Here is a 27365-nt window from a genome sequence, read left to right as displayed (position 1 = left end):
CGACTCCAGCTCTCCTCTGTATCATTCTGTAAACAGGTGGAGCTAGATTAAATTTCCATTGATCTGTAACTGTAACTGTGTATGCAAGATTATGCGCCCGGATGCCTTCGGGCCTGGTTGCGATTTACAAATAAACAAAATACAAATACAAATACTTTCACTGTGACCTTCTGGTCGTGCCAGTTCTTCATCGGCTCCTGACACATGCCTCTAGGTTTTTGTCGACTGTTCCATGCCCTTTGCCATTCTAGACCAAAGGCCAAGTTCATAGTCCACCTCATCTTGCATAGGGGATGAGGGGTTTACCTCCCACACCTCTTTCACTAGACTGAGGGGACCTCGTAAATGCTGTCCAAACAAAAGCTCAAAGGGGCTAAAGCATACTCTGTTCTGTGGCACCTCCCTGTAGGCGAACAGAAGACATGGCCAGAGAATATACCATTTTCTCCTCAGGTGCTCTTCAGAGCCATCAATCATGCCTTTCAGGGTGACAAACGCTGAACAAACCAATTTTTTGGTGGGTCGAAGTATGTAAAGAACCAGTAGGTGACTCCACACTCTTCCCACATAGCTTTCATATATGCTGATATGAAGTTTGATCCCATGTCAGAAATGACATCCTTGGGGAATCCAACAGAGAATATCCCAATCAGAGCCTTTGCAACCTCAGGAGTTTTGATGGTCCTCAGTGGGACAGCCTCAGGGTACCTTGTGGTGTGGTCTACCAACATCAAGATGTATCTGTTCCCTGGGCTGGTATGAGGATCCAAAGGACCCACAATGTCCATGACTATTCTCTGGAAAGTCCGCCAAACCACAGGTAGTGGAATTAAGGGGGTCTTTGTGGGATCACCTGACTTGCCAGAAGCTTGACAAGTCGGGCTGCACCCGACAAATTCCTTAACCTTTACGTCAAACTAGAGCTAGCGGACAACTGGTCCGATGTCTTAGTCACACCCAAGTGACCAGCTAAAGGAATTTGGTGAGCCAAATCCAAAAGGAACATTCTGTGGCACTGGGGAATCACCAACCTTCTGGTGCCCTCGCCCTCAGAGTCTTTTGGCCCACTGTCCAACCTCATAGTACACTTTTTACAGGCCATGGGCATCGCCCTTAACCTGTTCAGCTGCCTGCTTCTGCATGCCCGATAGAGTGGGACACTCTTTCTGGGTTTTAAAGATGTCAGTCTGATCTGGACCCCCAGCTGATGCAAACTCATCCATCCGTAAGGGGTAGTGGAAGATTACAAAGAAGACTGCATGAGCAGTGTTTCTCGCCAACCATCCTACCGGGGGGCAAGTGTGGCTTCTCAACACTGGGGGCTAGTGCAGTGTTGGATGTCCCAGGCCTCGGCACGGTCTCTAAGTGGCCCGGTAATTGTTCTGGCAGTTAACAAGGTAGCGGCCACAAAGCTCCTGCCGGAGGAGTGGAGACTAACGCTAGAAGAACAGAAACAGCGGGACAAGGTCACCATAGAACTGCGTAAGCTGGCACCCGAAGAGAAGAAAGAGGCCAACAGATCCTCCTCAAGTGAAAGCAGTGGTAGTGGCTCAAACAACGGTGCCTGGCAGCACATCCCCCTAAACCCTGGCAGCACATCCCCAAAGACTTATTGCAGGCTTACGAAGTGGGGAAGGATTGTTTAGACTGGTTTGAAGCGCTCAAGCTTGCTTTACAGCTATTGGAGGTGGATGAGGTACTGTGGGGTGCAGCCCTGATGAGTGGCTTACCGACACCAGGGACTACTGCAATTCTGAAGTTAACGTCTGAGGAAAGGCCCATTTATGAGAGCATGAAAGCGGCCCTCCTCAGGAAGTTCTATAAAACCCCTGAACGGTATCTCCAGAGCTTCAGAGAGCTCGGAAAGAAAAGTGGGCAGACATCTGAAGCATTCACACACTTGTTGAAATATATGAGTGGGTGGGTGTCTGTTAACAAAGTTAACAAATTTAAAGGGATACACAATTTGATTGTGTATGAGTATATATTGAAGAATTGTGAGGTTGACCTACACGAGCATCTTGTGGACAAGACTATTACAGACCCTAAGAAGCTTGCAAAGGCTGCCAACAGGTCTGTAAGTACTCGAGTCCAGAAAGAGGCTCAGGCGAGTACACCTAAAGCAGAAGAGAAATCTTCTGACAAAAAAGTTAACAGGGATGGGAAGGACAAAGGTACAACCCATTCCTCTTCGAGGTCAGGTCCCCAAAGACAGAAAGGAAATCCCAAAACTTTAGTTCACCCGTACACACTGAAAAGAAGAGCGCAGGCACCCCTAACAATGGGACACCTACGTTCTCACCTACCAAAGATTGTTTTATGTATAAGGAGTTGGGCTATAGGAACGGGGATCCTGCTTGCAAGGGCTTACCCAAACAAGCCATAGTGAATGCTGGACTCATGGAAGAAGCCATCATTAGTGTGGGCCTCCTAGAGGAGGACTTCGCACTAGGCCAAGGAATGGCCAAATGTGAATTGGCTACACTGAGTGGGTATGGTACCTACACAGAACAGATTTCAGTTCCCAATAATACTGAACTCTATCTAGAACATGTGTATATCAATGGAAACAAAACTCCTGCGGTCTGAGACACTGTGACTAGCCTCATGGCTGGGGCCTAGCTGTGGGGACAGGCAAGCCAGTTTATCGATGGGCCTGATTGTAGCATCACTGGGTTTGACAGAAAGAGTAAGTGCCTCTTGGCGATAGTAGAGTTCAGCTGGCGAGCTGAAACGACCCAGCGCTGTGTAGTGGTGATATACTCCATCCCTGTCCCCTGTCTGTTGGGTAATGATCTTCCCAAGATAGTCATGGCGGCCATGAGATTGAGGGCCCAAGAGGCCACCAGATTGAAGACTCTCAGAGCCGTTGGGCCTGAAGTGCTTCCAGAGGGCTTGTTGGAGGGACCGGTGTAGAGGAGGTCCCAGATATGACCTGCACCCCTGCCCCCCATTGCGAGTTGCCAGTAAGGTACTCGCCGTGGTACGTGACATATGAAGAGCAAATGAACCAACAGAGAGCCACACTGAGAGCCGTACATCCCCTTGTAAGTAAGGAGATCAATACCGGTTGAAGCAGCCATTAAGCGACAACCCTGGGCAGCACGATATCCTATCAGACAGCCATACCAGCCACTGATACGAAATGAGGAATACCTGCACACGGTCCAGGAGGAGACCCCTAAAGCCTTAATGGAAGGCCAATGAAAATAAACCAAGGGCCCGAGCAGCCCAGAGAACAAACAGACTTGGCTACTGAAAGCACGAATGCCAGTACTAGTAACTGCAAGGATAATGATAATGGATGCAGGGGAGAGACACTGTTAAAACGTAAGAGAATGGTGCTGTGGTACGTGATGTATGAGGAGCAAATGAACCAACAGAGAGCCATACTGAGAGCCGTACATCCCCTTGTACGTAAGGAGATCAATACCGGTTGAAGCAGCCATTAAGCGACAACCCTGGGCAGCACGATATCCTATCAGACAGCCATACCAGCCACTGATACGAAATGAGGAATACCTGCACACGGTCCACGAGGAGACCCCTAAAGCCTTAATGGGAGGTCAATGAAAATAAACCAAGGGCCCGAGCAGCCCCGAGAACAAACAGACTTGGCTACTGAAAGCACGAATGCCAGTACTAGTAACTGCAAAGATAATGATAATGGATGCAGGCGAGAGACACTGTTAAAACGTAAAAGAATGGTGCCATAAAACAAGATGGAAGCAACCGCCCTGCTGAATGTGTGTAAATAAACTTGGAATGCAAGAGGCTAAGAAATTGATACTGCTTGCAATGCCTAGTAGAAGAGTAGAGCGGCAAGCGCCAACCATATATCTACCTCAATACTGCACAATGTACACGTGCAACTCCATTTTGTGAAAGCAGAAATGTACCCAGGCGGCCAAAGGCCTGACAGGCCGAGTTTAGAAACCCAGCATAGACCAGAGAAGGAGCGGAATGGAAACTCAACAAAGAGAGGCTTATGCCGGGGAGATCGAGGTCAACCAGAGAAGGGGAGGTGAGCATGAGCTCACAAGACTCCAACTACAGAGAATACCAGCCCACCCGTGAAGGTCAAGATAAGAGAGGCCCATGCAGGTGGCTGAGCTCAGACAGAATTAAATGCACAAAAGGTTGGAAACTGAAGCTGATTCACGGTTAAACCAACAAGTGACCAGACAGGTGCGAAGATGTACCACCGCCTGATGTCATCCAGAACCAGGGGGTGCCATAACTTTTCCTGATAAGAGACTACAGATCCGAGGCCATACCCAGCCAACTAATTGACACACAGCCCTAAAACACTGATTGATGGAAGGGAGGAAGGGTAAATCTTGGGACACTATGCACCTGGGTGTCTACTCTAAAGCTGCTAATTAAAATGGAGATTTATGTTTAGGGGTGTAACTTGCCCAATCACAAGGGACCTGTAATCTAGGGTCCTATAGACACTGTAACCAATGAGACGTCGCACTTGTAGTGACGTCAATCACATGTGGTGTAGAGGGATGGGCGTAGACGCCCACCCGATAAGAGTTATCCAATCCACTTGCATTATTTCTATATACAGTTATAGCACCTATACTTAAGTTACCTTTCCCAACCAATTGTATTGCATGATGATTTTTTGTAGAATTAGATGTCAATGATGACGGATTTTGCCCATAAAAGAGGCTGTTTGACTAATGTTCGAGGAAGTCGGGGTGAGGTAGGTGTTTGTGATGCTGCTGATTTCCATAAACTGATGTATGTATCATTAAACGGACTTCCCTTTGCCAATTTATTGAGTCCTGATTATTGAACCTTGCTGGAGTATGTGAATCCTGCACTCTGTCCTCGCATGGTGCAGCTATCTTGTATTACTAGTTTTCGTGGGTGAGTATTGACCAATAGGCCCATCAGTAATGTCCTCTCCTCGTCAACACTTGGTAGCAGAGGATGGTTTCGGCCATCGATTAGTGATAATCGATTAATATAGTTATAAGACACCGTTAAACCGACGGCACGAAGTAACTCTGGGCCTTCGTTTACATCACAAGTCCTTTCGCCATTCCGGCTGAGTAAGCTGAGAAGCTCCCCGTGGACAATGATAGTGTAAAACTCCAAAAACTCTGCAGTGGGTCTGAAGGAACTCGGCTTTCCAGGCACAACCCTTCTCATTCCCATGGGCAGTGGATCAGACGAAAACCCTAAAAGCAGGAAGAGAAAGGGGCGGTGATCCTGAAACTCCAGAGAGGAAACGAGGCGATCGGTGAGTGAAAAAACGAAAACTCGTAAAGGTTTACCTGGCAAAGGTCTTAAAGGCCTTAGAGTAAGAAGGGGAAAGGTAACGGAGGGTAACAGAGAAAAAATAAAGCAGCTAAAAGCAGAGAAAAACTGTAAACCAGGGGGGCACCTGAAAGTAAAACGTAAAGGATACCGGGGGGGGGGGCACCCGACAGAAAAACTGTAAATCAGGGGGGCACCTGAGATTAAAACTGTAAGCTGTAAACTGTCTAGCATAGTGCACGCACATAGGTTGAGGGCTGATATCAGCCTGCCAACCACATACATGTCTTCAGACTATACATTGCAAGTGATGAGCTTCACAGGGACAATCACTTGCAAACCATATTAGAAAGGATCCCCTTTTTTCTTAACTGTACTTTTCCCACCTGCATGTTTGGCACAAACACGCTGAAATTTGAGAAACTGGCCCTTTGTCCTCTGCTTTCATGTAAATAATGACTTCATTGGAGATGCGGAGCCTTAATCACTCCAATATAACCAATTGGCTGAAAGCAGCTGATTACAATGGTTCTGAAGGGAAAGCCCAAAGGTGGAAGCGTGGTGCGCAGCAGGGTGATATGACCGTCTAGGATTATAACTTCTGACTGGGGTTACTAGATGCCTCCACGTCAATGTGACACCACATTTCTACTCATGGGCTTCCATTGAATTCCTGCACAGAATCATGTCAAGATGATCCTTACTTCCAAACCATTAACGGATCTCGGGACCTATCCCTCACAAATAGGAGGAGCACGCCAGAAGCAGATATCTCAGCCTTTACCAAGGTACCCCAAAAAGCCCCCCAAAAATGCCCTGGCCCGCCTCTTCACCTGTTAGAAGAGATTTGGCTACATCACCCTCTGGGAAGCGCTCCAGGCCTATACCCCAACTTTGAATCAGCCTGCATCATTTTCAAAACAGGTTGACCAATTTGCACTCAGTAACTCGCCATCCTGGGAGGCCAACCAGAGTGGGATCTTAGAAGTGCAAGAAAGAGAAATAGTCCTTCTCCGACCATGCACCAAGACCCTGAAATACATGACCTCCAACAAAGCAATTAGGATGGTCCCTTCGCCCCCATTTCAGGCATGCAATGAAGACACTGATTTTTAAAGAACAAGTCATCAGAACTTACCTACTGAATCAGTGACAAGCCCCACATAACCAGCACCACTGTTGACCTACCTTGGAAACGTCACGTATATGCATAAAACGGTGCATTCTGGGAGTTGTCATGGTTCGAGAAATTGAATCAAATTGACTAATGAGGTATCTGGACTTTTCATCGAAAATCAATTCATCGAATTCATTTCCATCTAATTTTATTCATTGAAAATACTTTCCATTGAAATGCATTTTCATTGAATAAAATTCGATGGATTTCGATCGATTTTAGGGTTAGGGTTAAGGTTATTGGAAGGGTTAGAAATAGGGTTAATGTTAGGGCAAGGGTAAGAATTAGGGTTAGGGCAAGGGTTAGAATTCGGGTTAGGGCAAGGTTACAATATACAATAAACATTAAAATGTTACAAGGAGCTGGACAGTGCCGACATTTCAGCACTGGACAGCTCCATGTAACGTTTTACCATGGAAAATAAAAGCATCGAAATGCTATCTTTACATTTAAAAGCACATATCCATAGAAACTTGTCCATCCGTATATTCGATGGATAGCATTTTGATGTATTTCCATTCAATGGATTTTCATCGATGCATTTGTGTTTCGATGCGTTTTATTCGATGTAAAGACCATAAACTGACTAATGACCGTGATAACTGATTTGTAAAAAGGTAATCCTAGGATCTGAAACATTGTTTCCCCTTAAAGTTGAGTCCACCTAGTTTTCACACTTATCTGCAGGTTGCTCAACCTTCTGGGGAATTAAGACCACTGCCCTAAAGGCGGTTATCTGCTTCTTGCGTAATCCACCCCCGAATTTCTGAGATCAGTGACAGGCCGTTAGTTTTGCCATGTTTGTACTAAAAATGTTGCATATATAAATATAGATGGGTAGATATGAACAGTGGGGTTCTGAGTGACAGCTGAAAGAGAACCAGTTAGTCTGTCTGTCCTGGTCACCACCACCCCCACCGTTTTCCATGCCCCCTTCCCGAGCCTGGTCTCAACTGTCCCACTTCATGCACTTGCACTAGGAGAAATGTCGTCAGGCCTAGTATGCTAGTTTTTCTCTTTAGATCATTTGGAATATTCAAGGCCTAAGAATGATTACTGTATTCCCTTGTTCCCTTCTCGCCTTGAAGCATTTTAAAGCACTTCACCTGTATATAAATAAAGAAATAAATAAAATAAGAGTGAAGCCTGAGCGGTCTATGATGCGGTCACCTGGTCCGAGGTGGAATACTTCCCGCAGTTGAAAACTACTCTTCTATAATTTCTTTATGTATGGCTTCCAAATGAAACTGCTAGCTGCTATTTTAATTCCAAAATACTGCAGCCACCCTGCTGTGACTGCATAGAAAATCATGGATGTCTTAATCAACTGCTATGACATCACAGCAGGGGATACGCCATTTTCTCTGCTAGGTGGGTGTTTTTTTTCCTTTTCAGGATCATGTGGGTTGAGGAGAGAGGGAACTCAGGGCCTCCTTATATTTCGACTGTTTTTCCGTTGGAAATACCAGCATACGTGTTTACCGTTGCCACCACTAGCAGCCACACTAAACCCACCTGATTAAGAGTGGCGTATTCACAGAGTGTATTCCCATTCCTGTGGGTCATAGTAGACTACTTTAAGGATGTGGAGGATTTGAGAGGTAAAGCAGAGAAAATACCACCAGGAGGTACTCCGCAAACCCAGAATTTGGTAGTGTGGTAAGTTAGCTATAAAGCGGCAATAATGGAGTTACTGCAACTTCACTACATTTTTTTTCTGTGCCGCCAAAACCAGGGACGTCATTTCATCAAAATGCTTGGGGTAGCGGAAGTGACATCAAATGACCTTTGACTTCTGATTACATCACAGGAAGTGATGTCATTTGACACCCAGCCGAAGTGACATCACAGGAAGTGATGGAACACATCGTTTCACCCCTTGACAAAACCGTAAGTGGCATCACATAGCATTGCTCTTAAGTACACTATGAAAAATATGGTCACGATATCACTATAATGTGATATACATTTCATACAAGAATGTATCGGCTCATGTATCATTAATATCAGTGCGTATAGGCCCATATTACCACATTTCTGTGAATGCACGCAGACGTTCAAGGCCAAGTGATAATGATGTGTTATTATATAGCACTTACACTTCAGCGCTTTATATAGAACAAATATAAATACAGTATCACCCAACCTGTGTTGGTACTCATTTATCGAACCCAGAAGGGTTCCCTGAAGTGGGACGGAAATAAACCTTTAATGTGTTTAGCAATTATTGTATAGAATTCCAGAAAGAGAAATGTTTTGTTATTCCTATTCTTTCTTATTTAGGGTCATTCCTCAAAGTGTTAAAGAAAGCCAACCACTCCAAAAATAAAGAGCCATATGGCACTGGTAACAGCCCAGGAGCTAACATTAAAAAAAAAAGTGAGAGCACATGGGTAGCAAGGGAGGCCCCCAAATGACGTCCCTGGCCAAAACGGTAATGAAGCCCTTGGTATTTTTTATCTTGTATAAAGACCTCAAGCCTCCACTCTACATCTACATTCCCATGCTGGTGCACACGAGACATTACACGTGTAAGAAAAAGGATGCGTGGGAGGGGGCACTTATATACAATTAAAGATGGGCCGCCTTCTACCAAGGGGTGCCTTTCTCCTTGGGGTTCCGAGCAACACCATAGACAACTCGTGCTTTTCTCTCTTCTGTCAGATATCACTCGGAACCCCTTCATAGAATATATGCCCCCAGTTGATAACTACTTATCTATAATTCCATGTATGTTATTTTTGGCCACCTGTGTCCCTTTCCCACCCCCTGTGATGTCCTCGTGCACCAGCATTGCAGGGGGTGGAGAGCGGAGCCATGAGGAAGCTACATCGAACATAACAAAATACCAAGTTCCCTCTCTCAACACACAGCAACCTTTAGCAGTCAAGTGCCCCCCTGTCACATGTGACACCTGGAGCTAGACCTGAATTGTAGCTCTGCATGCTGGGACTTGTAGGCTCTTACTTACTATGGGAAAAACACAACTAGTCCCTGCAGTCAATTGAAATATCAGGACTAGTTGCAGGAATCACACATGACATGGGACCACTTGGCAGTTATAAAGGAGAACAAATGACATGTTAGAGAGAGTGCTTCATCCCCAGTCACAGAAGTTGATTTTGAATTCCATAAGCCTCTGCGTTGACATCATGGCTGAAGAATACAGCATTCGGAGGGAGATAGTTGCTAATGGCTACCTACACCATGGACTGGGAACCAAAAGAAGCTCTGGAAATAACTTTCAAAGTGGCTCAATGTTAAAATAGTTTACCACACAAAAGAGGCCCAGGTTGCGGAGTCTATTGGGTATTCTCCAGAGTTCCCTACAGGCCATTCCATCCCACATGATGCTCTCAGAAGGTGGTTGCCTTTCAATGACGAGGTAAAGCCTCGCAGATATCAGAGCCGCGGGCCCGGCGCTTGAGCCAATCAGCCGCAGACCGCGTGACGGGACCTGACACGGTGTTTACCGTCGCCGCTTGAAAAGTGCAGCCTGCGAGGTCTTGTTTCTCCACAACAGAGAACAATGCGGCAATCACACACAGCCCCGCGTGGCGGCCCTTTTGGTTCTGGCGCGCGCTCATATTGTCATTTGGTGAGCTAATCATCCATTTCCCAAGGTGTGAATGTGTTTTCTCACTCCTAAGACAGTGTTAACTATGAAACTATAGATAGCTGCGCAGATTAATTATCTTCTGCCACAGACTCCACACCTTGTGCTCATCAGACGGAGGAAGGCGAAGGTTGCACCCGGCGCGCAGGTGCGAGAGGAACTCGGAGGGATTTTAAGGAGCTCTTTCGAACGCCGCCTTTCTAAAAAATGTAAACCGTGCCCAACACCTTTGATCTTATTTCATACAAATATTTGATCTCTCCTTGGAGGCTGGGAGCGCGTGATATCGTGAGAAGAGTACACCGTGTTCAACTGTTCACCGCCTTGTCCCGGGGCGGCGAGTTAGTCAGTTGCAGAGTGCAATCGACAGGTGCACAGAGTCGAGGTGAGTGTCAATGTTATGGTTCAGCTCTGGTTTGAGTGCGATTTTTTTCTCATTGGTTCGCCGTAGAATGCCAATTTCACTGGAGTCGCCCAGCAGGCGGCGGCTGGCTGCCTGGCTAATGCCTTTTTTTTTTTTTTTTTGTGCAGCCAGCGGTGTGTTCGTTCCCCAGGGAGACGGCAGAAGCGAGCCTTCTGGCCCTCAACAGGCCCCAGGGCTGCAAGTGCAATTTAGAATCGAAGTATTTTGTTTCACAATGTGGGTAAATATGGACTTGCAACATTCTGGCTGTCTAAAAGACAGCCGAAGAGAAGAATATTACAATGCAAAATAAAACTATAGTAGGAGCAGAGCTAGGGTGACCAGATTTTCAAAATATAAAATCCTGACAGCCACAAACATAAAAGAAGGACCCTCATGCCCACCTTCTTCCCGTAAGTGGACGCAATATTTCCGGGACTGAACTGCTATCCTCAGGGCCGGTGCTGCCGTGTGCAGCATTTATGGCTGTTGGCCCCGCTCATGGGGCCTCGATTAGAGGGTGCAGTTGACTCCCTCCCTCTGTTGCAGGCTGAAGTGTGGGACGTATTTACAAAAAAAATTTATGTGCAACTAAGCATGGGGGATAGAGCGGGCCATAAGGATAGAGCGAGCAAGTGCCGTCGGCGGCATTGCGCCGCTGGTGCCAAGATTTCACGTGACGGCATGGGCCGGTGCCATTTCAGAATGTTCCAAGATGAACCTCTGAAACAGCAGCCAAGGCCCAAGTCAGTTACCTCCTTGCCCTGCCAGATAGCAGACGTAGTAGCAGCATGGAAAGGTGGAGTGACTTCTGTGTACCTGGAGGTGGAGCGGAGGCCCTCTGGACTCGCGCTGCGTTGTTTTAGGCCGGAGTTGTGGGCTGGTCCTTGGACAGGCGCAGCAATGGCAGCTCTGGAGGGGCCTATTGGGCTGGGCTACCGTGCTGAGGACGAGCAGCAGCAGGTAAGGTATCCCCACCAAAAAGAAACTGTTGCCATCTAGGGGAACGATACTCCTGGGGTGGGTTTACACCGGTAGAAGGTGCACCGAGCATGGGGTGCTCACGGCCCTCACCCAGTGCAAGCTATGAGGTGACATAACACAGACATAACAAGAAATTAAGGTTGAGGAAAGCAAACTCGAGAAAAGCCTTGAGACATGCTCAAACTCGAGAACACGTAGCCCTTGTGGCTGAACTAAAAAAAAATTACAAATCCTGGCTAAAGACTTCTTGATGGAGATTATATCAACACGATGCAGAGACAATGTTACGAGCCATCTGTAGCAGAAACTCCAAAGACTTTTGGTCCATTATCAAAGGTACAACAACATCCACAGACACAGCTCTGAGGTGCATGGTGGTGCCATGACATTCCGCAGGAAATACGGAAGCTCATTTGTATTCCGGCACCCAGTCACAGCTAAACTGCTGCATGTGCGCAGGACAGGGAGCCACAGAGCCACCCAGCCTCTCTGCCTGTCTATGTACCTGTAGGATTTAAACCTCATTGCTGCTCGGCCGGGTGACCAAGAGGTACAGAGGTGCCCAAAAAAATATGTAATACACAGGCACCAACAAACACTGTGTCACCTACCTTTGGCTACCCAAGAGGGTGCTGGGTTGCGTAGGGCACAATTTTGCAGGCGGTACGACTGTGCACGGTCCTCTGGGTGGCAGGTTCCTGGAGTCCCCACATTGTAAGTTCAGTAAACTGAGAAACTCAAATTCTCTGGGAAACAATAATCTGATTTGTGAAACTTTTCTTTAATGTAAATGGTTAGACCATTTTTTTATTTTATTGTGCATTTGTAAGGAGCTTTATACAACAGTATGTTGCAAAGCACCACAAGGCTAAATGGGAAGGGAACAGGGGAAATAATAACAAAGATAAAACAGTAATATACAGTGGTGGTCCAACTAACCCTTGTGGCATTCAGCCTTGCAAGTGCAATTGTAGAGGAGCAGCTGTATACCTCTGCAGCAGATCCTGCCCCCTCCCTCCCATATGTTGGAGACATGAGACAGTGCTGTGTTTGACACCACCCGTTGTGCCAATACTGCAGCGTGTGTTTGAAAGACGATACCCGTTGAGACAACCATACCGAATATAGCCTCGAAATGATGACAACCTGAGGTAGGAATTCCCTGAAGGAGTATGAGGAAGAGCAGAGAAAAGAAGCTAGGTATGTCATAAAAGGTATGTACGACATCCCGAGATACTGACTGAAGAGAATGTATAGTTCCTAAAGAAACTAATAACAAAGTAAAGAATCAAGTGAACTTCTAAATACAAAGAAGATTACTCGTGCTGCAGAAAATCAACTTTTCAATAAATGTTCAAACGCTGAAACACAAGGTAGATTAAGTCATTATAGAAGCTGGCTATACCTGGTGAATAGAACGCAGGCGAAACCGCCATTATATAGAAGCTAGACATTGGTATCATGAATTTAGTAAGTCAGGACCCATGAAGTGGGAAGGGAAAACTGTGTCGCAGCAAGAATAAGCAGAATTGTGGAGCTGCAAGACAAGGTTGTCTGACCTGGAGTCAAGACTGAAGCAGCCAAGGTAAACTATCTTTTCTGGAAATGAGCGAATGTGTGGAGGATTAATCATCCCTTGTTAAGGTGCAAAGAAAGAACACCAAGAGTGCTAAGTTTAATTCATTTAGAGCATTTAAAACCTGCACAATGGACCAAATCGTGGTCTCCTGTAACGTGAGCAAAGGATGAAAATAGAGTTCGAACTTGAAGTTCCAGACAGGATAGTGAGTGCCCTCACTCCTGTGCATTCTCCAAGACAATTATACTTTGCAAGGCCAAGTACCAAGACAATCTTCATGGCAGAAGGCATGGGTGATGAGAGATGCTGGGCTAATTGAGTGGGGAGGTAGTGTCATTCCCCATCTCCTTGCACCTGGGTCTGGGCTTACATGCTGCTAAGTGAGCCGAATGTTCCAGACTGACACAAGCGTACCAACCAATTACATTAGTCTATATCACGAAGGACCTTATAGTTTGAAGACCAATGAGAAACTATGTACCTAATGTTTCTGAAGATTACATGTTTTAGAGGTAGGCACATGTTGTCCACCTGATAATGGACAGCCAATCACAATCCTAGCTCCTATAGAAAAGTATACTTAGATATTTCCCATGGCCAATCCTGACCCTTGATAGGGTTTTCATTATTGACACATAGTATGACATCACCTCTGATGTATTTTTGGTATTCAAACTATGTTTTGTGTAAAGATCACTGAGAGACTAGGCGTGCGTCCGTTGATGTTTGTTGCAAACTCCCTGTTTTAGATAATTGATAATAAAACTGTACTTTACCATCTTCCTGAGTTGGTTCGGTTATTTGGACTCAGAATTATTTTGTATGATCCCATACATTACCTATGCACATTCCTAAAGGGTCCTAAGCTCACGTGTTAGCGGTGTGGATGGTTTAAAGATCCAAACTAGTTCTGCTCCAGAGTTTTGGACGATCGGGCATCCTCCTCCATTAGCTGGAAGATCGCAGAGTTTTCTGTGGAGAGTGGACGAATTGAAATAAACTTGCAAAAAGAACTGAGATGGTCGGGAGGTTCCCCTTTGAAGAAACCCCTGTTTAGTTTCCACAGGCGCTCTGCGGACAGAAGGCAAAGTGGTTGCATTGAAGGAGGAGTCGATAACGAAGGCCTTGAGTCGATTAACGAATGGTAAGTAGACTAAGGGAAATGGCAATATAAACAGGCAGCATTCCGATAATTTTGAGTAACGAGAAATATTGTGAAGATAAAACAGACCGTCTAGAAGTCCTAATTCAATGGAATTAGAAGGAGACATTTCAAACTCCAATGGGAGTAGAAATAGAAAAACAAACAGGTCAGGACCGTGTCAGGTGATGTCTCAAACCCTGTACAGGGTAAAATAAAGACGAGAGAAGAGTACTCCTTGTTATAACTGAGGAATAATAGAAGAAAGGTGATCACGGTGCTGTGCAATGTGTGACTAGTCTAAATTGTGTTTGTTGAATAACATATCGAGGAGCGAGAGAATTGTGAAAAGTTAAAAAGTACCAGTGATTAAACATAAAGTGTAGCAAAACAATTGATGCCAATCAAAAGAATAGATAGGTCATTGAAATAAGAGGATTGAGCAGCGATTGATGGTGCTTGCTCATACTTGTTTTAAAATGTTAGAATCACTGATTTAAATTAAAATAAAAGCTTTATTTAATGGTCTGGTAAGTATTGACAGTCAATTGAGACTTGTCATTGTGGAGGACAATTCCGCTCATGCACATATGCAAGACACTGCCAAAACATGTGCCCAAGCTCAAACAGTACAGTGCAGAATGGGTAAAGGGAACATCAGATAAAATGTTTATGCCATGGCCACAAGGGGGATCATTGTCAAAAGTGGTATTGCAACACATAGCCACATACATGCACGCCGCATACATAGGGAAGAAACTAGATAAAAGATTAGCAGTTTTTGAACTTTGGAAGATGTATCAAGAGGAAAAAGAAGATCTGCCACCTGAAGAGTGGATGCTAAATCAGCATAAGGGCGAAGGCGTCAAGCCCTTAGATCCCCTTACATTGTCTGAAATAAAGAGTGTTGCTACAGAAGAGATAGGAGTGTATCCTTTAAAGGAATTGAAAGAAGTAACAGGGTATATTAATCCGACATATGAACCCCCTGCTTGCAGTAGGGACAATAGTCCGGAAGAGGATAAAAGGAAGGAAGATATTTGTAAATTTATACAAGACAGGGAAAAAAAGAAACAAACAAATTTGTCGACAGATATAGACAGAGAAATCAAGAGAAGGAAAGGAGAAAAAGATAAGGCTGATGAGGTAGCACTCATACAAAACACATGGATGGGAGGACAGCTATTACTCAAAATAGACGGGAAAAGTATTGAGGTAGTTAGGCAAAGAGAAGATAAGGATGAACAAGAGAGGAAGGATAAGGAACCAGAGAGGATATTAAAGGAGGATGAGCAGAGAAGGAAAAGTAGGGATCAACGAGAACAGATATATAGGGAGGAACAGGATAAAGATGAAAAATGGCAGAACAAAGAAAGTACGACAATAGACAAAGAGTGATAGAAGGAAGGGACAGAAAGGAACGAAAGAGAGGAGAGGAAGAAACACAATGGGTGACGGATAAAAGATTACAGAGATGAAAGGAAGAAGAGAAAGAGGGAAGGAGCAAGGAGGGAAGAACAAAGGCAAGAGGAAGAAAGAGAAGGGATGCAAGAACGTGAAGGGAAATAGATGAAGAAATAGAACAAAACCGAAGGCAGCGAGGTTCAGATACCAGTTTTATGCATAAAGTACATATGAGGCTGAGCTCAGAAATACAATGGGTGAGAGAGAGAGATATTCTCCCAATAAACGAGAAGACGCTAGAAACACCTAGAGCTACGCTAGATGAAGAAAGGTATGATATGGAAGGCATTGGACAAAGGATCGATAAGGCCTATCAGCAGTTAACTCTAGGGAACGATGATCAATCCCCAGTACCTCAATCACAAACTGAGGAGGGAAACCTGTTTAGTGATGAATGTTGAGCATTGTCTTTGAGCAGATGAACCTAGGCAAAACTGAAGGGGATGTTAGTCATACTAATCGGGGCCTAGACATGTCAGATGAGGAAAGAGAGTCCAGCCTTGAGGCAGTATGAGGGAGCGCTTGCTGAAGGAAGCCATCAAATGTACAAGGAAGTGAGATGGTCAGACCTGGGACATCCGAAAGATAGAATTTAAAATGCAAGCTCCCTAGATTGACTTCGGTGGCTGGGAAATGGATATACAAATTAGAGAAAACGACAGGAGGAAATACGCTGGCCATAGAGGACATAAAAGGTCTCCTGACAGCCATTCTTGGAGAGAGGGCTTATGACATATGGAAGAGAGTGGGATATTCAAGTGTGACTGCACAAAACACAGTGCATGATGGAGTGCCATTAAATAATTGTAGGGCAGATGTTTGGCGGACTCTCAGGGTACAATAATCTGACATATCGGATATTCGTGCATTATGACACATAAAATGAAAGAAGATGAAGACCCTATTTCTTACATTCAGGATATTCAGGAGAAATGGCAGCTTGAAACTTGTGAGCCGCGGTAAAAGACAGTGGCATTATTTTACCATATTTTATGTAAGGGGTAGCCTGAACCAATACAGAGTCAGATGAAAAAACAAGTGGGGATAGACGCGAAGCCATGGGCTGAGATACAGTTGAAAATAGTACACCACTGTCAAATATTACAAGAGAAAAACAAAAAGAAAGATGAAAATAGAAAAATTGAGGAAGCCAAGTTAGTTTAGAAAAAGTTGTCAAAATTTGCCATCGAAGGGGCGGTGTTGACAAGTGGAGAAGGATTGGGAATGCAGGAAGCAATAGGTATATCGTAGATGAACAATTTGCGCCCGATGGACCACGCCACGAGGCAGAGCTATGGGTTATAGGGGAAGAGGAGGTGAATTTCAGAATAACCAATGTGGTTTTCAAAACACACAAAATGAGAACTAGAGTGGTCAAGGAGGATATAACCCAGGAGAGTTTACCAGAAGCACCCCCCCAGTAGGTTGGAATTTTGGAATGACAGGACATATTACACACGTATGCGAGAGCCAAGGGTGTGTAGAAAATGGGCAGTTTTCCAGAGGGGGCAGCTTATCCACCACTATACAGCACACAGACTAGAGAGGGCTTTGCCCAAGATATATGATATGATATTTTAGTTATAGCACGCCTATACACAAGTGTTTCAAGGCACGACAAGGCAAGGGAGGGGAACAATACAGCGATCTTACTAGGCCCAGTGACATTGAAATCGTGAAAGTGCAGAGGAGAGGGAAGGGGAGAAGTGCCAGGGCAAGGGGAGGAGGAGAAAGTGCAAGAGAAAGGTTCAAACATCAAAACAAGAAGTGCAGCCAGCAGGTGGCAGTGCAAAGTTTATTGCAGAAAAACAAGTGATAGATAAGTGCAAATAGGGGGTTGTGGGGTTGCAGATACAGCCCTGAGTTCAGGGTTGCCAGGGCTGTGGTTCAGAGGGTAGCCAGGTAAACCAGTGCAGCATCAGACAGGAGCTCAGCAAGGTATCAGAAGAGAGAAGGCAGAAGCAAAGAGGAAAGTCTTGAGCTATTTCCCGAACCGGAGCTGGTTCTGTTCAAGTTTCAGAGAGGCAGGGAGGCTGTTCCAGAAGGAGGCGCTAGCTGAAGAGAGAGAGATCTGCCCCCAACTCGTTGCTTGGAAAAGTGACTAGCTCTCAAGAATTTAGAGTTGGAGGTAGAGGAGTGAAGTGCTCGAGTAGGAAGATACTTCAGAAGAGAAAGCAGGAGATATTTTGGTCCCAGGCCCCAGAAGGCCTTGTTGACAATGCAAAGGTTCTTGAACTTGACCCTTGCAGCCACTGGGAGCCAATGGACAGATTTCAGTGCTGGAGAAATACGATCCCTGGGCTTGAGGCCAAGGGCAAGTCTTGCACTCCTGTTCTGGATGAGTTGGAGAAGACAGAGTGTAGAGGCAGGCAGATTTAAAAAGAGGCTGTTACAGTAGTTAAGCCTGGATAGAACCAGCGCTCTAGATACAGTGAGCTTCTAGGGGAAAGAGAGGAAAGGAAGACTACCTCGGAGGAGGTGCAGTTTGTTGTATGACTTCTTAGAGACTTCGGAAATATGAGGAGAGAAGGAGAGTGAGGAGTCAAAGATAACCCTGAGGTTCTTAGCCTCAGAAGTGGGAGCAGGAGGAGGGCCAAGGGATGCCAGCAAAGAGAGTGGCGGGAAAGAGGTGACGCACATCTTATCAGGCAGAAGCACCGGGGACAAGAACAAATTAATCCACCACAGGGGCAGTCACAACAGGCCCCTTTGCAGACACAGCAGTATGCAAAATACAGGACAAGTACTAACACCTAGAATAGGAGGTGTCACTGTGGTAGGGTGAATTCCTTTCACAAGGATGGGGATGATCTTGTACCCTCAATAGGACAGCTCACAGGGTGACTTGATTTGTTTAGTACTATCTGTGACACCAGACCCCCAAGAGGAACCAAGGGTTGATGTGACGATATGAGACATATCTTTTTCTTTTCTTGTAGACACTGGGACAACTCATTCATGTATACAGGACGGAAAGTATCCAATGTCAAGTATTGCCATTAATGCTCAAGGGATCTCTGGAGCTACAAATCTAGTTCCTTTTACTGATAAATTACTGGTCTCCATAGGAGAATATGTCATGTCTGTCACTTTGTTATATTCACGATAGACACCAGTTAACATTTTAGGAACAAATCTAATGACAAAACTTAATATGACGATTTCATATACTGATTAAGGAATAGTATTCTCCACTCCACAAATACACTATTTAAACGTGGGAGAGTTCATACTGGCGTTTACATTGCAAGTGGCTCTGCGGGGCGTTCCAGGTGATCCAGAGATTTTTCTATATGGAAGTAAGCATTTTGCTGACATGGCTACCTGGTCTGGTAGGAAATATTGAGAGGATACCTGATGAGTTTTTATGTTGACCACAAATACCTATGAATGGTTGGATGAGGAAGGTGGACAGACTATTTCTATAGAGTTGGAAACAGCTATAGTATGAAGAGAGATGGCAATGCTCGAAGGGAAAGACAATGAGGGTAGACCATGGAGAACAGTGATAGCTCTTGAGGAGGGGTACAGACTGACTGACATAACCGATGATGATATGTTTTGGGAAGACCAAAGCGATGATGAAGTGGTGTTCTTCATGAGCATTGCATACTGGAAAAAGGATAGAAAAAAAGTGAAGCTTCACAAAGAATGGTGATCATGCGGCAAACAACCAGCATTTTTTCAGGAGGATCTTGAAAAGGTGTCGAGTGCTCTGTGGACCACAGGTCCCTATGAAGTAGGTTTATTGAAAGGGATAGGGGAGGTTAAAATAAAGATTAAGCCAGGACCAATTTTACCCCAAGCAAAACAGTACCCCATGTCTCCAGAAGCTGATGAAGGTATATTTCAGACTATTTCACCACTGATTAATCAGTGGATTCTGGTGCCATCAGAGTCAGTGGCCCTCATTACAAGTCAGGCGGTGGACCATGGTGCTATTAGCACCATGGTCCATGCTGGATTCCGCCATGGTGGATGGCGGAATTACCGCCTCATTCCAAGGTGAGTGGGGCGGTAATTCCCCATTCACCATTTGCCCTTCCCCATTCCCATTTTTGCCCCATCGAGCATAATGGGGATGGGGAAGGCGCTAATTACGGCACCGTAAATTACGGTGCCGTAATTAGCACCAAGGTCACTTAGCGCCTTGGACTTTAACGCCTGCAAAAAGTAGGCGTTAAAGTGTGAATCAGGCGTTAAGGGTTTAACGGCACCGACGCTCTTTACGGCGCCGTTAACCCCTTAACGCCTGACTTGTAATGAGGGCCATTGTGCAATAGTATCTGATTAAAAAATGTAAAGGGGGGTTGTGGAGATTTATCCAGGATTTGAGACCTCTTAACCAGATTGTAGACGCTGAGTTTCCTTTAGTTCCCCATCCTGCGAAATATTGTGCAGTATCCCAGTACAAGCTCAATACTTCATGGTGATTGATTTGAAAAATGCATTTTTCTCTATGCCGCTGCACAAAGATTCACAAGACATGACTTCCTTTACGTTTAGACAAAAGAGACTAAAACATATTTGTTTGCCTCAAGGTTACTGTGAGTCCCGATCGATCTTTAACAGGGTCCAACAGATGGTCATTGGCAATATCGATCTTAAGAGTACAGTGATCCAGTAAGTAGTTGACTTATTGATTTGCAGTAAAGTGTAGGCAAGATTCTGTCCAATTGATGACTATTTTTGAAGACAAGGGATGTAAGGTGGACAAGGAGAAATTACAGTATTGTCAGGAGAAATTGTTGTACATTGGTCAGTTAATTTCACATGAAGGAAAGAAAGTGACATCTGAAGGGGCTGAGGCAATTATGAAAACACCAAAACCAAACACAGTGAGACAAATGCAGCAGCTTCTGAGTATTGTACAATTATATTAGAGCCTGGGTATTTCATTATAGCATGTACACAAAGCCACTTTTAAAAGCATTAAAGAAAGCACAAGTTGTTAAAACAAAGATAGAACTGACTGAAGAAGTGGAGGAAGGATTTGAGGAGTTGAAAAAAGCAATTTGTTCAGCCCCTGTTTTAGGGATTTCCAATTATGGCGAGGAATTTTATTTGTTTTCACACACAAATGGGACAGTCATGACAGCAGTACTTACACAAAGAACCACATTAGGGTATAAAACTGTGGCATATTACAGTGGGATTTTAGACCCATTTATGAGAGGACACTTCCCTTGTGAACAATCTTTAGCGGCTGCCACATTTGCAATTGAGAAGTCCACAAGTATTGTCATGGGCTGTTCTATGACCCTTTATGTGGAGAATCCTCTATTTGCCATTCTAGAAAAACCCAAAGGCACATTAATATCCAAATGTGCTTCAGTTTACAAGGTAATGATTTCTAGTTTAATGATTAAAATTGCAAGATGTAAAATAGTGAACCCAGCCACGTTTGTAGCTGAGCCAGCATAAGAAGGTGATCATGTGCAGGACTGTGCAAACTATATTTAATTCTATAATGATATACCCTCTGTGAAAGAGAATGCTTTGGGAGGAGGGGAGATTCTTTTTATTGATGCTTCTTTGAAAATTGACCAAACTAGTGGGGAAAGGCATTCAGGCACCGCAGTAATAAGACACAGATTAAATGGAGAATTCGGGGTGGTAGTGAGTGCAAGGCTACTCTCTCATTTTTCAGCGCGAGGAGCAGAATTATTAGCGCTTATTGTCACGCTTGAGAAACATGAAGGGAAGAAAGCGACAGTGTAAAGTGACTCCGCCTATGTGACATCAACCGTGCACGCAGGATTGTCATGTTGGAAGAGGAAGGGCTATCTCTGTGCAGACGGCTCTCCAGTGCAACATGCATCCTTATTGGATAGACTCATATAAAGGCACTACAACTCCCAGTGGCCATATTGGTCATAAAATACACAGCACATACTAAACGAACAGACTTTATCTCATGCGGGAATGAAGCTGCAGACATACAACCAAAAGCGTTGCATGTTCTCCAGAAATGTTGTGTTTTGATACCGAGGATATTAAAGAATATCTGATTACAACCATGTTAGTACAGGAGGGGTTTAATATGCTGTTGATAACTCAATTAATAGAGATTCAGCAAAGAGCATCACAGGAAGAGCAAGCATTGTGGAAGCGAAGAGAGTGTTCTTTATCCCCCACGGAAGCTTTATGGTGACAGGAAAGTACTAGAAATCCAGTGACGTCAGTAACTTTATCAAAAAGCTTATTAACAACAACTCTTGAACAGCTGTATTACCCCACCCATATATCTAGAGAAAGTCTTGCTGCCAATATTGCAGGAGACTGGTTCATTCCTAATTTGTTGGAACACGTTTCACTGTTTATGGTGAATTGCATTGCGTGTTAAATGTTTACTGCGGGACATACACTGAGAAGGATTAGAGAAGTAATACCTCGACCGAATGAATTGTCCATTTCAGCATTTATATATCGACTATGTCGATATGCTGCAGACATGTAATGGATATAGGTATCTATTAGTGGTTGTGTGCCCCTTCTCTAGGTGGATTGAAGCAGATCCGTGTGAACACCCTGATGCCACTTGCACAGGAAAGTTTTTAGTATGCAATGTTTTACCGAGGTGGGGTGTGGTGTGCGAAGTACTAAGATCCGTTAATGGGCCACATTTTGTCAAGAGCTATTAAAAAAACTAGGGTAGTAGTATAAAGCACACGTTCTCATATGCGTATCACCCAACCGCGATCAGGATATGTGAGAAACTCTATGGCCTCCTCAAAGAGAGGTTTGCTAAGATTAAATTGACTTTGAAAAAGGGGTGGCTGTATTGCCTATCCCTGGCTTAATATATACTTTTGAATCAGCCAGGTTCAGACACCACCTCACCCCGCACGAGCTAGTAACAGGATGTCAAATGAGAACGCCCCTTACACCTCTGTTTAGAATCAGGAGTGATGCCCAGAGTGTTGCCAAAACTCTAGGTGATGAGATGCATGATTATTTGAGATGTATGATTACCAGTATTTCTTTCATTTCAGATCAAGTCAAGCATGGAAAGGTCTAGGAACACAGAAGAAGATAATTCGATGACCAATCCAAGTGAACTATTATCACCACCTAAATTATATGTTGGGAACATGATTGTGATAAAAAACTTCACCTGGGAGATTCCAAGATGGCCACCGTGTACTGAGGGTGTGTACAGGCGGAGCACTGTCCCAGATTATGAAGCATCAGCAAAAATAAAGAAACCAAAATGACACTTTCCCTATATGAAAAGTTAGCAAAACGTTGAAGAGGATCAGGTTCTGCTGCAGACCGATGATGGGTCTCTAAAAGTCAAAGAACTACTAGAGGAAGAGCAACAGCAGGCTTGGCCGTGCCCTATGCCCATCTAGGTGTGTTCTGACATCACTGGGTGTGTTTATGTAGCGAAACAAGAAATAAATGCAAGTAATAGGCATCAAGACCCCCCGCTGAGGATCCGATGTGAGACACAGATGTAATAAGAGAGAGGGGAGCACATGGGCCGCGATACAAGAGAGGAGCGGCATTGCATAGATCACCATTGAAAAGCCCGGACCGCATAAGTCGATCCCATTTGGGAGCTCAATAAAGCAGAGGAATCAGCAGCGAACACTCCTCCGGTGAGATATTAATCGGAGTAATCATACGCTCACCAACACTCTGCTCCCCCTGCTCCTCTAAGAGATATAGCCTACATATAAGTAGCAGGAAGCACAGGTTTTTCTTTTTCTCTTTTTTATATTGCTGACTCATAAGTTACAGTTAACAGTGGGACATGCAGCCATTTTTACAAACTCCTTAATGAGAAGCCACAAGTTAAAGAGGAGTTGTGGAGTGTAAGGCGCTGAGGGTGAGTGTGATCCGGGGAACACGGAGAAGGCAATCACATCCAGCGGAGAGGGCTGATACCTTAAAGATTAAAAAGCTGAGGATTAACAATAAGGTTGTACAAGGCACTCATATGGTACATCATCAAAAGGGCTGACATTTGCAAGATTAGTCAGGGAGAGGCTTCCCACATGCAGAATAAGAGGGAAAAAAATCAGTGCTTCCCACAATCCACATAAAGGTAAGGAGACTAAGTACAGCCATACAGGTTACTACACCATTCTGAGAGAAAAAGTGCTACAACATCGCTGGGGCTATAAATAACAGACTCTACTTAAAGGACCATACAACTTCATGGTTAGGTAGACCACCCAAAACAGATACCTGGGACCAGCTGTTTGGGAGCTCAATCTGCCATTACACTACATCTTTGGATACACTTTTGATGCAAGGTGGGTCTGGCAGCAGACCCAAAAAGCCCAATATAATTATACATCCAGGAGGCCAGGTTCCCATCCATGGTTAGATTGGAATTCCCAACAATTGCTTAGACTAGAGGGACCATAGCGGACGATAAATACCATGTGCTGTGAACTAAAATGAAAACTTCTTTGGTTGCTCGCCCCAATGCACAAGTAAGTAAAGATAGTCCTCTACATGCATTTGGGCCAGGAAGTCTAGGTCACAACAGTTAAGCACTCCCACTTGCCCGGACGTTGCTGAAGCTGAGATGGCAACTCATAAAGAGGATTTTGCGAAAAGCTTTCAAGACTTCCAAAGTACATTCACGGCATCATTTCAAACACAGTTTACAACGTTCACAACAGAGATAAAACAATTAATAATGGACTTTCCGAAGACTTATCTGACTTGGGCGAACAAACGGATGCCAATGAAAGAGCAATTCAGGAATTGATGAGTGATAGCCGGCAATTGGAGGAGCTACTGTAATACTTGGCCAGGACGACCCAAAACCACGAGATTCAATGCGAAGATTTAGAGAACAGGTACCGGTGGGCTAATATATGGATCAGGAATCTACCCAAAGCTGTTGCGGATTCCAACTTCCGACTTGAAAGAGGCAATAGTCAAGATTTTCAAAGAGCTACTGGGGCAGAGGATGAAGAAATGATCATGCTTGATCAAGTTCATAGGGTGGCCCAATAAAGAGATCAATAAAGAGGGGAACTCTTTGACTGCGTTGCCATTTATATTGCGAAATGGAAAGCTCAGTGATGGGTCGTTTCACTTGGAATCAGCAGAGTGGTGGAGAGGAGGGCTTTCAGTTGCCCTATGGGGATCCCTGGACGAAGTGGTGATCCATGGAGGAGAAGTAATGGCAGTAGGTACTCTAGGTACATCACCAGGGGGGAGATGGGTGGTGGGGATCTGTGGGGGCAAGTTGTGTTGAATGTTGTCAGGGGGAGGAAGTTTGTAAGGGGAACAGGGTGGGGGACAATCGTAGATACTTATGGGAAGATAAGTCTGGGCTGAGATCAAGGGGTAGTGCACATGCAACAAATAGAATTTAAAAATTCGAATTGCTTTCAAGTGTATATCTTTTAATGTCCAGGGGTTAAATACCCCTGTTAAACAAAGGAAATTAGAGGGGTTTCTTACGAGGCATCGGCCTGAGGTTCTGATTTTGAAAGAAACTCATATAAAACAACAGAACAAGTCCTGTCTCCATATTAGACACTATCGCACAATTATTCAAGCGAATGCGCCGAAGAAAGTAGCAGGGAATTTGAATTGCATTTAGGCAGGGGACACACTTTAGAATAAATAACACCAAAATGGGCAGGGAAGGCAGATTCCTTTTTGTAGCTGCCGATATAGAATTGACAAAGTTAACCTTGGCATCGTTCTACGCACTGAACAATGGTCAGGATAGCTATTTGAGGAGAACTCTGATGTAGTTGAAAACATTCATGATAGGAAAACAATTAATATTTGGGGATTTCAATCTTCCTGGGACCATCTAAGGGATAGAAGTGAAAGAACATGATACACACAACTTCCTTCCTCCCTCATTAGGGCTTTGCAGCTAAATAGAGCAGTTAGCTCTTCTAGATATTTGGACAACTTTAAAAGGGACAGAGAAAGGATATACACATTATTCCCATGTCCATAACTCGTTCTCACTTATCGACTACAGATGGTCATCAGCTTTGCTGATAGGCAGAATCTCGAACATAAAAATACTCCCGATCACAATATCAGATCACTCCGCTTTTGGAATTGATGCTCGCCCTTCCTAGGTCGACCTCTGTGTTATGGTCTAGGGTTTGCCCCTCAGAACAAATTCGGGATTCCGTTCAGAAGGAAATTTTAGGGGGAAAAATAAAAGATTTCTTCGAGCTAAATGATGATGGGGAGACTTTGATAGACATTCTATGGTGTGCTTTTAAGGCTACGTTTTGTGGGAAACTGATTTCCGCTGGGGCTGATGAAAAAAAAAAACAACGTAGGGCAATTGAGTCTGAGTTGGAGATGGAAGTGACACATATTATGAAGAAGATGGAGAGGGAGGGCGGCCGAACTATTAAAAAGATATATAGGAATGTTAGAGGGAGGCTACAATTACTGTTAACATCAAAAGCAGAGAAAGGGTTACTATATGCAAGACAGAAATACTACATACAAGCGAACAAAGCTGATAGGTTGTTGGCTAGACAATTAAGGCAGACTCAGGCCTCACGCATAATAGTAGGAATTAAAGACAAAAAACAAGATATAGTTGCGGCAACACCAGAGATACGTACGCAATTTGTAGATTTCAATTCCGCACTTTATGATTCAGATAAACCCGGTTTCTGAACCCAAAAGAGTACTTAAGCTCAGTCGAGCTTCCAGTTGTCACTCCCCAGATACGAGAACATTTGGAACAAGTGATAACACTTGAAGAACTCTCATATGTAATTAAGAATCTCCCATGAACAAGGCCCCAGGCCCGGGCGGCTATACAGCTTCATTTTATAAAGCATACTATCTAATATTGGCCCCAAAAATTATTAGACGATATAATGCATTTAAAGATACTGGTCATATAACTCCATCTATGGAGGAAGCTAAAATGATTCTATTCCTTAAACCCAATAAAGACCGTACGGTATGCGAATCATTTCGACCTATAGCCCTGATCAACCTAGTTGCAAATATGTATACGAAAAAACTGACAAATAGATTGATAGATATACTGCCAAGCTTGATCCATCATGATCAGTCTGGATATATTAAACACCTACAAACACACGATAATATTAGAAGGACACGTCACTTGATAGAAAAAATAATCAGAAAGGACAGCCGGCCCTCCTCTTATCATTGCACGCAGAAAAAGCTTTTGATGGGGTGGAATGGTCGTTCCTTTTCCAAACCTTAGAAAATATGGGATTTGGAGCTAAATTCATAAATATGCTACGAGTAAACTATGAGGACCCTAAGATCAGACTTGCTATAAATGGCTAGCTATCGATTCCCAATTGCGCTACGCAGAGGAACAAAACAGGGTTGTCCCTTGACTCCCTATTATATCCAATTCCCTTAGAACCTTTTTTAATAAGAATCAGGCAGTCAGACAAAATACACGGGATACCATTTGGGTAGGAAATTCATACGATAATGTCATACGCAGACGATATGTTAATGACAGTTACAAAACCAGTTGAATCTTTGATAGGCGTAACAAGAGAACTTGAAGAATTCCAAATAGTTGGCTGGTCTCAAAATTAATGATACAAAATATGAAATACTGAACTTATCCCTCACACCTTCTCTGATAACCCAAGTGTCTCAGTACAGGAGACAAAATTAGACTCCTATCATATATATAACTACCTCGATACAATCAATATATAAAGTAAACTTTTCCCCGGTTCTTTCAGAACTCCGACAGTTAATGCTGCGTTGGGG

The sequence above is a fragment of the Ambystoma mexicanum genome, chromosome 2q (assembly GCF_040938575.1).
Source record: "Ambystoma mexicanum isolate Mex_15411 chromosome 2q, UKY_AmexF1_1, whole genome shotgun sequence".
Lineage (NCBI taxonomy): Eukaryota > Metazoa > Chordata > Amphibia > Caudata > Ambystomatidae > Ambystoma > Ambystoma mexicanum.
Note: the sequence above shows the minus strand (reverse complement) of the source record.